Consider the following 14,531-nt stretch of genomic DNA (forward strand, 5'->3'; position numbering starts at 1 on the left):
CTCCATCATCGTGTCTCCATGAAGTTGCTCGCCAACTATTACTTCTACTACTATGGCTAACGCGTTTAGCAATAAAGTAAAGTAATTTACATGGCGTTTCTCAATGACACGCGGGTCATACAAAAAATAAAGACAACTCCTATGGCTCCTGCCGGTTGTCATACTCATCGACATGCAAGTCGTGATTCCTATTACAATAGCATGAACATCTCATACATCACATATATATCATTCATCATACATCACAACTTTGGCCATATCATATCACAAAGCACTTGCTGCAAAAACAAGTTAGACGTCCTCTAATTATTGTTGCAAGTTTTACGTGGCTGAAATAGGGTTCTAGCAAGAACGTTTTCTCACCTACGTGAAAGCCACAACGTGATTTGTCAACTTCTATTTACCCTTCATAAGGACCCTTTTCATCGAATCCGCTCCAACTAAAGTGGGAGAGACAGACACCCGCCAGCCACCTTATGCAACTAGTGCATGTTAGTAGGTGGAACCGGTCTCACGTAAGCGTACGTGTAAGGTTGGTCCGGGCCGCTTCAACCCACAATACCGTTGAAGCAAGATAAGACTAGTAGCGACAAGAAAGTTGACAACATCTACGCCCACAATAAATTGTGTTCTACTCGCGCAAGAAGAACTATACATAGACCTAGCTCATGATGCCACTGTTGGGGAACATTGCAGAAAACAAAAAATTTCCTACGGTTTCACCAAGATCCATCTATGAGTTCATCTAGCAACGAGTGATCGGATACATCTACATACCTTTGTAGATCGCGAGCGGAAGCGTTCAAAGAACGGGGATGAGGGAGTCGTACTCGACGTGATCCAAATCACCGGAGATCCTAGCGCCGAACGGACGGCACCTCCGTGTTCAACACACGTACGGTCAGCGTAACGTCTCCTCCTTCTTGGTCCAGCAAGGGGGAAGGAGAGGTTGATGAAGATCTAGCAGCATGACGGCGTGGTGGTGGATGCAGGGCGTCATAGCAGCAGGGCTTCGCCGTATACTGCGAGAGAGAGAGGTGTAGCAGGGGAGAGGGAGGCGCCAAGACTCAAGGTGTGTCTGCCCCCTCCCTCCCCTCTTTTATATAGGCTCCCCTGGGGGGCGCCGGCCCGAACCCGTAGGGTCTACACACTTAAGGTTCGGTGATGCTAGGGTTGTAAAGATATGTATATGCAGTAACCCGAATGTTGTTCGGAGTCCCGGATGAGATCCCGGACGTCACGAGGAGTTTCGGAATGGTCCGAAGGTAAAGAATTATATATAGGAAGTGCTGTTTCGGCCATCGGGACAAGTTTCGGGGTCACCGGTATTGTACCGGGACCACCGAAAGGGTCCCGGGGGTCCACCGGGTGGGACCACCCATCCTGGAGAGCCCCATGGGCCAAATTGGGGAGGGGAACCAGCCCATAGTGGGCTGGTGCACCCCCCTAGGCCTACCCCATGCACCTAGGGTTGGAACCCTAGGGGTGGGGGGGCGCCCCACCTTGCCTTGGGGGCTACTCCAGCCTTGGCCGCTGCCCCCCTAGGAGATTCCCATCTCCTAGGGCCGGCGCCCCCCAGGGGAGCCTATATAAAAGAGGGGAGGGAGGGGGCAGACACACCTTGAGTCCTGGCACCTCCCTCTCCCCTGCTACACCTCTCTCTCTCGCAGTATACGGCGAAGCCCTGCTGCTGTGATGCCCTGCATCCACCACCACGCCATCATGCTGCTGGATCTTCATCAACCTCTCCTTCCCCCTTGCTGGATCAAGAAGGAGGAGACGTTACGCTGACCGTACGTGTGTTGAACGCGGAGGTGCCATCCGTTCGGCGCTAGGATCTCCGGTGATTTGGATCACGTCGAGTACGACTCCCTCATCCCCGTTCTTTGAATGCTTCCGCTCGCGATCTACAAAGGTATGTAGATGTATCCGATCACTCGTTGCTAGATGAACTCATAGATGGATCTTGGTGAAACCGTAGGAAATTTTTTGTTTTCTGCAACATTCCCCAACAGTGGCATCATGAGCTAGGTCTATGTGTAGTTCTTCTTGCGCGAGTAGAACACAATTTATTGTGGTTGTAGATTTTGTCAACTTTCTTGCCACTACTAGTCTTATCTTGCTTCAACAGTATTGTGGGATGAAGCGGTCCGGACCAACCTTACACGTACTCTTACGTGAGACCGGTTCCACCGACTAACATGCACTAGTTGCATAAGGTGGCTGGCGGGTGTCTGTCTCTCCCACTTTAGTTGGAGAGGATTCGATGAAAAGGGTCCTTATGAAGGGTAAATAGAAGTTGACAAATCACGTTGTGGCTTTCACGTAGGTGAGAAAACGTTCTTGCTAGAACCCTATTTCAGCCACGTAAAACTTGCAACAACAATTAGAGGACGTCTAACTTGTTTTTGCAGCAAGTGCTTTGTGATATGATATGGCCAAAGTTATGATGTATGATGAATGATATATATGTGATGTATGAGATGTTCATGCTATTGTAATAGGAATCACGACTTGCATGTCGATGAGTATGACAACCGGCAGGAGCCATAGGAGTTGTCTTTATTTTTTGTATGACCTGCGTGTCATTGAGAAACGCCATGTAAATTACTTTACTTTATTGCTAAACGCGTTAGCCATAGTAGTAGAAGTAATAGTTGGCGAGCAACTTCATGGAGACACGATGATGGAGATCATGATGATGGAGATCATGGTGTCAAGCCGGTGACGAGATGATCATGGAGCCCCAAGATGGAGATCAAAGGAGCTATGTGATATTGGCCATATCATGTCACTATTATTATTTGATTGCATGTGATGTTTATCATGTTTTGCATCTTGTTTACTTAGAACGACGGTAGTAAATAAGATGATCCCTCGTAATAATTTCAAGAAAGTGTTCGCCCTAACTGTGCACCGTTGCGACAGTTCGTTGTTTCGAAGCACCACGTGAAGATCGGGTGTGTTAGATTCCGACGTTCACATACAACGGGTGTAAGAAAGATTTACACATGCAAACACTTATGTTGACTTGACGAGCCTAGCATGTACAGACATGGCCTCGGAACACAGAAGACCGAAAGGTCGAGCATGAGTCGTATAGAAGGTACGATCAACATGAAGATGTTCACCGATGTTGACTAGTCCGTCTCACGTGATGATCGGACACGGCCTAGTTGACTCGGATCATGTTATACTTAGATGACTAAAAGAGGGATGTCTATCTAAGTGGGAGTTCATTGAATAATTTGATTAGATGAACTTAATTATCATAAACTTAGTCTAAAATCGTTACAATATGTCTTGTAGATCAAATGGCCAATGTTGTCCTCAACTTCAACGCATTCCTAGAGAAAACCAGGCTGAAAGACGATGGCAGCAACTATACGGACTGGGTCTGGAACCTGAGGATCATCCTCATAGCTGCCAAGAAAGAATATGTCCTACTAGCACTGCTAGGTGACGCACCCGTCCCACAGAACGAAGACGTTATGAACGCTTGGCAGACACGTGCTGATGACTACTCCCTCGTTCAGTGCGGCATGCTTTACAGCTTAGAGCCGGGGCTCCAAAAGCGTTTTGAGAGACATGGAGCATATGAGATGTTCGAAGAGCTGAAAATGGTTTTTCAAGCTCATGCCCGGGTCGAGAGATATGAAGTCTCCGACAAATTCTTCAGCTGTAAGATGGAGGAATATAGTTCTGTCAGTGAACACATACTCACTATGTCTGGGTTACATAACCGCTTGACTCAGCTGGGAGTTAATCTCTCGGATGATGCGGTCATTGACAGAATCCTCCAGTCGCTTCCACCAAGCTACAAGAGCTTTGTGATGAACTTCAATATGCAGGGGATGGAAAAGACCATTCCTGAGTTATTTTCAATGCTGAAATCAGCAGAGGTAGAAGTCAAGAAGGAACATCAAGTGTTGATGGTGAATAAAACCACTAAGTTCAAGAAGGGCAAGGGTAAAAAGAACTTCAAGAAGGACGGCAAGGAAGTTGCCGCGTCCGGCAAGCAAGCTGCCGGGAAGAAGCCAAAGAATGGACCCAAGCCCGAGACTGAGTGCTTTTATTGCAAGGGAAGTGGTCACTGGAAGCGGAACTGCCCCAAATACTTAGCGGACAAGAAGGCCAGCAAAACAAAAGGTATATGTGATATACATGTAATTGATGTGTACCTTACCAGTACTCGTAGTAGCTCCTGGGTATTTGATACCGGTGCAGTTGCTCACATTTGTAACTCAAAGCAGGAGCTGCGGAATAAGCGGAGACTAGCAAAGGACGAGGTGACGATGCGCGTCGGGAATGGTTCCAAGGTCAATGTGATCGTCGTCGGCACGCTACCTCTACATTTACCTTCGGGATTAGTTTTAAACTTTAATAATTGTTATTTAGTGCCAGCTTTGAGCATGAACATTGTATCGGGATCTCGTTTAATTCGAGATGGCTACTCATTTAAATACGAGAATAATGGTTGTTCTATTTATATGAGAGATATGTTCTATGGTCATGCTCCGATGGTGAATGGTTTATTCTTAATGAATCTCGAGCGTACTGCTACACATGTTCATAGTGTGAATACCAAAAGATGTAAAGTTGATAATGATAGTCCCACATACTTGTGGCACTGCCGCCTTGGTCACATAGGTGTCAAACGCATGAAGAAGCTCCATGCAGATGGACTTTTAGAGTCTCTTGATTATGAATCATTTGACACATGCGAACCATGCCTCATGGGTAAAATGACCAAGATTCCGTTCTCAGGAACAATGGAGCGAGCAACCAACTTATTGGAAATCATACATACTGATGTGTGCGGTCCAATGAGCGTTGAGGCTCGCAGTGGCTATCGTTATGTTCTCACCCTCACTGATGACTTGAGTAGATATGGGTATGTCTACTTGATGAAACACAAGTCTGAAACCTTTGAAAAGTTCAAGGAATTTCAGAGTGAGGTTGAGAATCAACGTGACAGAAAAATCAAGTTTTTGCGATCAGATCGTGGAGGAGAATACTTGAGTCATGAATTTGACACACACTTAAGAAAATATGGAATAGTTTCACAACTCACGCCGCCTGGAACACCTCAGCGTAATGTTGTGTCCGAATGTCGTAATCGCACTCTATTAGATATGGTGCGATCTATGATGTCTCTTACCGATTTACCGCTATCTTTTTGGGGCTATGGTTTAGAGACTGCCGCATTCACTTTAAATAGGGCTCCGTCGAAATCCGTTGAGACGACACCGTATGAATTATGGTTTGGGAAGAAACCTAAGTTGTCGTTTCTAAAAGTTTGGGGATGCGATGCTTATGTCAAGAAACTACAACCTGAAAAGCTCGAACCCAAGTCGGAAAAATGCGTCTTCATAAGATACCCTAAAGAAACTACTGGGTATACCTTCTACCTCAGATCCGAAGGCAAGATCTTTGTTGCCAAGAATGGATCCTTTCTAGAGAAGGAGTTTCTCTCGAAAGAAGTAAGTGGGAAGAAAGTAGAACTTGATGAAGTATTACCTCTTGAACCAGAAAATGGCGCAACTCAAGAAAATGTTCCTGAGGTGCCTGCACCAACTAGAGAGGAAGTTAATGATGATGATCAAGATACTTCTGATCAAGCTCCTACTAAAATTTGAAGGTCCACAAGGACACGTTCCGCACCAGAGTGGTACGGCAACCCTGTCTTGGAAATCATGTTGTTAGACAACGGTGAACCTTCGAACTATGAAGAAGCGATGGCGGGCCCGGATTCTGACAAATGGCTAGAAGCCATGAAATCCGAGATAGGATCCATGTATGAAAATGAAGTATGGACTTTGACTGACTTGCCCGATGATCGGCGAACCATAGAAAATAAATGGATCTTTAAGAAGAAGACAGACGCGGATGGTAATGTGACCATCCATAAAGCTCGGCTTGTCGCTAAGGGTTATCGACAAGTTCAAGGGGTTGACTATGATGAGACTTTCTCACCGGTAGCGAAGCTGAAGTCCGTCTGAATTATGTTAGCAATTGCCGCATACTATGGTTATGAGATATGGCAAATGGACGTCAAAACGGCATTCCTTAATGGTTTCCTTAAGGAATAATTGTATATGATGCAACCGGAAGGTTTTGTCGATCCTAAGAATGCTGACAAGGTGTGCAAGCTCCAATGCTCGATTTATGGGCTGGTGCAAGCATCTCGGAGTTGGAACATTCACTTTGATGAGATGATCAAAGCGTTTGGGTTTACGCAGACTTATGGAGAAGCCTGCGTTTACATGAAAGTGAGTGGGAGCTCTGTAGCATTTCTCATATTATATGTAGATTACATACTTTTGATGGGAAATGATATAGAACTCTTGGACAGCATTAAGGCCTACTTGAATAAGAGTTTTTCAATGAAGGACCTTGGAGAAGCTGCTTATATATTAGGCATCAAGATCTATAGAGATAGATCAAGACGCCTCATAGGTCTTTCACAAAGCACATACCTTGATAAGATATTGAAGAAGTTTAATATGGATCAGTCTAAGAAGGGGTTCTTGCCTGTGTTGCATGGTGTGAAATTGAGCTCAGCTCAATGTCCAACCACGGCAGAAGATATAGAAGAGATGAGTGTCATCCCCTATGCCTCAGCCATAGGTTCTATTATGTATGCCATGCTGTGTACCAGACCTGATGTAAACCTTGCCGTAAGTTTGGTAGGAAGGTACCAAAGTAATCCCGGCAAGGAACACTGGACAACGGTCAAGAATATCCTGAAGTACCTGAAAAGGACTAAGGAAATGTTTCTCGTTTATGGAGGTGACGAAGAGCTTGTTGTAAAAGGTTACGTCGACGCTAGCTTTGACACAGATCTGGATGACTCTAAGTCACAAACCGGATACGTGTATATTTTGAATGGTGGGGCAGTAAGCTGGTGCAGTTGCAAGCAGAGCGTCGTGGCGGGATCTACATGTGAAGCGGAGTACATGGCAGCCTCGGAGGCAGCGCATGAAGCAATTTGGGTGAAGGAGTTCATCACCGACCTAGGAGTCATACCCAATGCATCGGGGCCAATCAAACTCTTCTGTGACAACACTGGAGCTATTGCACTTGCCAAGGAGCCCAGGTTTCACAAGAAGACCAGACACATCAAGCGTCGCTTCAACTCCATTCGTGAAAATGTTCAAGATGGAGACATAGATATTTGTAAAGTACATACGGACCTGAATGTAGCAGATCCGTTGACTAAACGTCTCCCTAGGGCAAAACATGATCAACACCAGAATTCCATGGGTGTTCGATTCATCACAATGTAACTAGATTATTGACTCTAGTGCAAGTGGGAGACTGTTGGAAATATGCCCTAGAGGCAATAATAAAAGCATTATTATTATATTTCCTTGTTCATGATAATTGTCTTTATTCATGCTATAATTGTGTTATCCGGAAATCGTAATACATGTGTGAATAATAGACACCAACATGTCCCTAGTAAGCCTCTAGTTGACTAGCTCGTTGATCAACAGATAGTCATGGTTTCCTGACTATGGACATTGGATGTCATTGATAACGAGATCACATCATTAGGAGAATGATGTGATGGACAAGACCCAATCCTAAACATAGCATAAAGATCTTATAGTTCGTTTGCTAGAGTTTTTCCAATGTCAAGTATCCTTTCCTTAGACCATGAGATCGTGTAACTCCCGGATACCGTAGGAGTGCTTTGGGTGTACCAAACTTCACAACGTAACTGGGTGACAATAAAGGTATACTACGGGTATCTCCGAAAGTGTCTGTTGGGTTGACACGGATCAAGACTAGGATTTGTCACTCCGTATGACGGAGAGGTATCACTGGGCCCACTCGGTAATGCATCATCATTATGAGCTCAAAGTGACCAAGTGTCTGGTCACGGGATCATGCATTACGGTATGAGTAAAGTGACTTGCCGGTAACGAGATTGAACAAGGTATTGGGACACCGATGATCGAATCTCGGGCAAGTAACATATCGATTGACAAAGGGAATTCTATACGGGGTTGCTTGAATCCTCGACATCGTGGTTCATCTGATGAGATCATCGAGGAGCATGTGGGAGTCAACATGGGTATCCAGATCCCGCTGTTGGTTATTGACCGGAGAGTCGTCTCGGTCATGTCTACATGTCTCCCGAACCCGTAGGGTCTACACACTTAAGGTTCGGTGATGCTAGGGTTGTAAAGATATGTATATGCAGTAACCTGAATGTTGTTCGGATTCCCGGATGAGTTCCCGGACATCACGAAGAGTTTCGGAATGGTCCGGAGGTAAAGAATTATATATAGGAAGTGCTGTTTCGGCCATCGGGACAAGTTTCGGGGTCACCGGTATTGTAACGGGACCACCGGAAGGGTCCCGGGGGTCCACCGGGTGGGACCACCCATCCCAGAGGGCCCCATGGGCCAAAGTGGGGAGGGGAACCAGCCCATAGTGGGCTGGTGCGCCCCCCTAGGCCCACCCCATGCGCCTAGGGTTGGAACCCTAGGGGTGGGGGGGCGCCCCACCTTGCCTTGGGGGCTACTCCAGCCCTGGCCGCCGCCCCCCCTAGGAGATCCCATCTCCTAGGGCCGGCGCCCCCCCTAGGGGAGCCTATATAAAGGGGGGAGGGAGGGGGCAGATACACCTTGAGTCTTGGCGCCTCCCTCTCCCCTGCTGCTGTGACGCCCTGCATCCACCACAACGCCGTCGTGCTGCTGGATCTTCATCAACCTCTCCTTCCCCCTTGCTGGATCAAGAAGGAGGAGACGTTACGCTGACCGTACGTGTGTTGAACGTGGAGGTGCCGTCCGTTCGACGCTAGGATCTCCGGTGATTTGGATCACGTCGAGTACGACTCCCTCATCCCCGTTCTTTGAACGCTTCCGCTCGCGATCTACAAAGGTATGTAGATGCATCCGATCACTCATTGCTAGATGAACTCATAGATGGATCTTGGTGAAACCGTAGGAAAATTTTTGTTTTCTGCAATGTTCCCCATCAGCATGGTATCTAACGTGCGGCAGATCAAGAGGGCACACGATCTTCTTGGCCTCATCAACACTAGTAGGACATAGATTCCCGACGGGAAGAACATCCTTTAGGTACTTGAGATGCTCATCAAGGCTAGTGTTGGTCCATTTGTTTTTAGCCTTCGTCTTCAAGAGTTGGAGCGTGAAACTCAAGAGGGTCACCTCAGGATTGCAACCATCATACAATGGAGTGTTCGAGTCTACCACCAGTTGCTCCAGCTTAGCCTCCTTTCTAGAAGCAGCTCTCTCAGTATTCGTCTCCTTGCGAAGTAGTGCTTGAACATGAGGGTCCCGCATGATTGAACTTACTACCGATGAACTCTACTGCGTGGAGTTCACATTCTCTCCGCCGCCATGTCCGGCCCCTTCTCCTCCACCATGTCCGGCCTCTTCCCCGCCGCCATTATCAATCGTCTCTTTGTCTTGCCCCGTGTCGTCATTGCCCACCCCGTCGGCGTCCTCAACATCATCATCCTCATCTTCAATTATCCACCGAGTATAGCCATCCATGAAACCAGTCATGAGCAGGTGCGCTTCGACACGACCATCGTCATAGGGGTCGAGCCAAACTATTCCTTTGCATTTTCGACACGAACATAAAACCTCTGTCCGGTTATTTTCTTTCATGTCCTGCACCGCCGACCGCAACCACCTGTCCACCATCGTTCCACTGACCATCATGAACGTCTGCACGGTAATACTAAACAAATTAATTATAAAAATGCGTGCATGCATCAAAGTCATAACAAAATTCGGCATGACCTTCCCTAAAAATAGGACATATAGATCTAGAGTTTGCCCGGAATTCGCCGAAATGGAAATAAACCGACATTTCGGCAAAACATAGGCAACTCAAAAGCATAATTTGGCGTCAACTCATGCCACACACACAATTTCCATCATATTGCCCAATTATCATATCACACACACACACATACACATATTTCCATTTTGCAAGAGCATGAAATTTTAATCACCTCTATCTCGAGATCGAGCAAACGGTGGAGATGATGATGTAGCGAGATCAAAAGTGCACAAAGCTCTTCTTGACAAAGATAGATCTAGTTAGGGGGCAAATATGTCACTTAACTAAATGCTACATCTACCTAGCTAGATAATTTGGGAGGAGACAACTTCAACTAGTGGAGGGGGAAGGAAAAAAGAAAAAGGAGATGCATTAATGGAGGTGGTGTAGTTAGCTAGGAGTAATGAAGAGAGAGAAAGGTAGGTACAAGAGGGAGAGTAATGGGGGGAGAAGTATTGAGGAAGAAGAAGAGTGAGAGAGGGAGGATGGGAGGTAGGGGAAAGGGAGGAGAGGAGATGGGGAGGGGAGGATGGGCGGATGGAAAAGGGTGGTGGGGTGCTGCGACTTAGCAGTAGCGCGGGAGCAAAAACGCGCTACTGATAAGAGCATAGCAGCAGCGCGTGTTTCTCGCACGCGCTACTGCTAAACGGGGGCAACCGTGTGGACAATTTCAAAATTAGCAGCAGCGACATGAGAAAAAAGTGCGCTACTACTATTGCTATAGCAGTAGCATGCACCGCGACCCCGTGCGGCTGCTAAACTTAGGTTGTTGGTTACTGTCGGTCGATTTTTGTAGCAGTGCGGTTTAGCCCTCACGCACTACTGCTAAATTTGCATCAGTGGTGGGTTTTAGCAGTAGCGCTTCTTTTTGTGCCGCGCTGCTGCTAATATTCTATGTATAAAGTTTTCTCTAGTAGTGCTCATGCAATGCTCCATTAGCTTCTAATAGGCAATGTTTGAACTCGACGTTTCCAATAGTCACGTCACCGAATCCATGTGAACCTCATAAACTGCAGTTGCCTCATTCCATAAATTTCTTCACCCGCCACCTCAATAACTGCTAGAGAATCGAAAGTACCCTTTTGAGCTTGAGCTCATTTGAGCCCGGATGAACAGTAAATTCAAAAAAAAATGCTCCAAAATGCTTTCAAAATTAGCATTTTTTGTGGTTTACTTTGACAAATGTTCTAAGTATGGTTTACTTTGACAAATGTTCTAGGGAAGTGGAGTATTTGAGCTCGAGCCTTTGAAATGAGATCTCATGATAAAAAAAACTGCAAACACCTAGAGCATTTGTCAAAGTATACCACAAAAAATCAGAATTGTTTGAATTTGTTTTCATTTTTTTATAATTTATTTTTCATCCGGGCTCAAATGAGCTCGAGCTCAAATACTCTACTTCCCTAGAGAATTAGATTGTAATTGCACTTGTCTATAGCCGGGCTCTCCGGTAGAAGAACGTCATGTTACATCGCTAATCCTTGTTTAGCACTTGGAGTTCCTTTATTAAAACTTGTGCAAGGATACCTAAAAAACATTTGTGCAAGGAGGGTACTACATTTTTTATGCATTTATCAGCATAATTATGCTACTGAATATAATATATGTATGAAAATATGATATGTTTAAGACATAAATAAAGAAAGAGAAGTGTAAAAGGTAATAGTTCAATAGCACCTTTAACCTTTTCTGTAAAAGGATCATTGGTCAAAACTTTGTTGTTCCGACTACGGACTGATGACTATGCTTAGACAAATCAGTCATGTAACTCTTCTTAGGAAATAAGATTCTTCATACTAATTTCGACCATGTCATGTTACTCATGTATGGTATCTCTATCAACATTTAGCAGGTGGGATGCAATTAATCCAAAATTTAAACTAACAAATATGGCATGGTTATAGTTTGGGTTTTAGTGTCGGCTATACATTGATTGGTGATGATATGTTATTAGGTAATTTAGCTTGCGATTTCTTATCTGGGATTAGATACTAAATTAATTATCCCAAATATGTAACGTGTAATGGTGCTTACTGATCATAAAAATTATCAATAATTCTAACGCATTGACGTTCCCTTGGAACAATGCGCACATGACGTCGTCTGATTGACGCACGAATCTCCACTCATGGATGATGTGGCACAATCAACACTGGTCGTTGCATGCCCGAATCTTCTAGCGTGGACTACAATGTGTGGACTGGGTCCATTCCTCATCACGCCCACCGCTCTCTCTTCTCCACTTCATTTCATTTCGCACTTGTAAGCTCCACCTACAAGTTCCACTTCGCTCACAATGCCGCTGGCGTGCTCCTCCCTCTAGACATTCATGTCACCGCTCACACCGTTGTCTGCGTTCCCTCCCTCATGCTAGAGTGACTCAATAGTGCTGAAAGTGTTCTACTCTCCAGTGCTAGAGCGACGCAATAAACACGATTGACGTTCTCCTCCCTCTCGATGGAAGAGAGGAAATAATTATCATCGCTGGCGTTCCACCACTCGCACTGGAGTGTCGCCTGTTTCTCGTTCGGCCCAGTGATGTATGCCTGATCTTCCTCCCTTTTGCAGTTTGTTTCGACCAAATGAGATGGGGATTTAGAGGGGGCTCGGGTTGGTGACTATTCCTCCATTTTCATGGGGAACTAGGGCCGGGTTGTGATGCGTGCATTTTGTATCAATATTTTTCGTATAAATTGCTCATTATTATCAATATCACATCATTCTCATGCATTTTCCCTCTTAATTTGCATGTTGCAGCAGAGGAGTGGAATCATCGGAAAGCTATAGAAAAATACCAAAATAAAGTATAGTGAAGAAATTATTTTCCGGCGAACAAAAATGTCCAAGAAATTCAGAAAGTCGGAAACTCACGAGAAGAGAACCAAGGTGCTAAAATTGGGCCAGGAGGGCACCTATGAGGCCCATGCTGGCCCATCTCGTGGCATGGCCATGGGTCGCGAGCTAGGGGCATGTGGGGACCATAGTGCTTGCCACCAGACCTCTCCAGCACCCCTGGCCCAATATTACCCTTAAAATTCTAGAAACAATTATCAAGAATTTTTTTCGCTGCTATCTTCAAGGAGGAAACAACGCAGAGCACTTTTCGCTCCCAAAGAGCTTATCTGCCACAGTCGTTCCCCTTCGGGTTGAGGCAACCGAAGCCATCAACATCACCAACATCCACTTCATCGTGAGGATCACATCACCAACTCATTCATCACTACCACCATCAACTCCATATTCCCCTACTTTTCAACCTATAAACTATTAGCTCATATATGTTGATGAGGTCACTTCTGGATGCTAAATTTCTTGTTAGTAGGTAATGCTTATTAGTGGTTTATTGGTGAAAGAATTGTATGTTTAGATTATAATCTGTATCATTATCACACTGATGATGATCACTATGATGTCTTATGAGTAGTATGTCACGTTCTTGAGAACTTGGGAGAGACCTTGTTACTAATAACCATGTCAAATTGACCAAGTCCGTTGTTTTAATATTATGTTGTGGTGTAATTCTCCAATAATGATGTGTGAATGCCGACTACATTTCACTTACCCTTTATGGGCCTAGAGGAGAACATTGTGTGATAAGTTTGCTTTGGATGGGTTGTTCTAGTGACAGATATTACCATACTACGATTTTGTGAATTGCTCCATAAGGAGTAATTAAGGACCCTAGAATTTAATTCTATGGTTGTTATCTTAATTCTCCTTTTGTATCTACAGATGCTTGCATAGAGGTTATACTCATAAGTACATATTTTTGTCCAAGTTAGGGCGTTACATAAGCATAGGCTCCACCACACAATACTAATTAAGGGAATGAAAGTTAAAGTCAATTCAAAAGTGTTGTTCTACTCACGAGCTCATGTGAGCTCGAGTGGACAGTAAAATAAAAAAAGGAAAAAAAACTGAATTTTTTATGTGTGAAACATTGATAAAATGTTTGTTGGCTTGCAAAATTTTATCACCACTCGTGTAAATCATGGCAAAAAATATACACTCCAAAATATTATTTTCAAATGCATTTTGGAGCATTGATTTTGTTTTTCTTTTGTCACGATTTCCACGAATGTCATATGGTCATGAAACTTTGCAAGTCAACAAAAAATTTGTCAATGTTTCACACAAAAAAATCAGTTTTTATTTTATTTTTCCCCATTTTTTTGATGTTACTGTCCACCCGAGCTCACATGAGATAAGGTGTAGAACAGTCGCGTCCACACAATTCGATTGAACTATAGGCGAAAAAACTTGGTGAAAACCCATGGTCCCAAAGATTTATTTGATTCATATAGGTACTACAATTATTTTGTTCTTAGCACAGTTTTGGCCACTTGTTGCATCATTATACTTTTGCTGCAAATTACATTATTGCAATTGCTCTCTTGCTCATTTAAACAATCAAATAATTTTACAGCTTATATAGTGATTCCTGCTATTCTTCATCGCCAATTCTTTCTTCTCCTTGTTTGGTTTGACGCTCTTACTTATAGAAAATATGTACAATTAAACCCCTACAGTCATGGGTTATTAGGATGCTTGTTCTTTTGTATATTTGGGGTTGTTCGGGGTGACGGGGGCGGTGCTCGATTTGGGAAGGACAGTAGAGTCTTGAATTGATCCCATGGTTATCGAACCAGGCGAATAAAAGGGAGACCCCCCCCCCCCTCACGGTTGTGCCTGATTAGGAGAAC

The sequence above is a fragment of the Triticum dicoccoides genome, chromosome 3A (genome assembly GCF_002162155.2).
Source record: "Triticum dicoccoides isolate Atlit2015 ecotype Zavitan chromosome 3A, WEW_v2.0, whole genome shotgun sequence".
NCBI lineage: Eukaryota > Viridiplantae > Streptophyta > Magnoliopsida > Poales > Poaceae > Triticum > Triticum dicoccoides.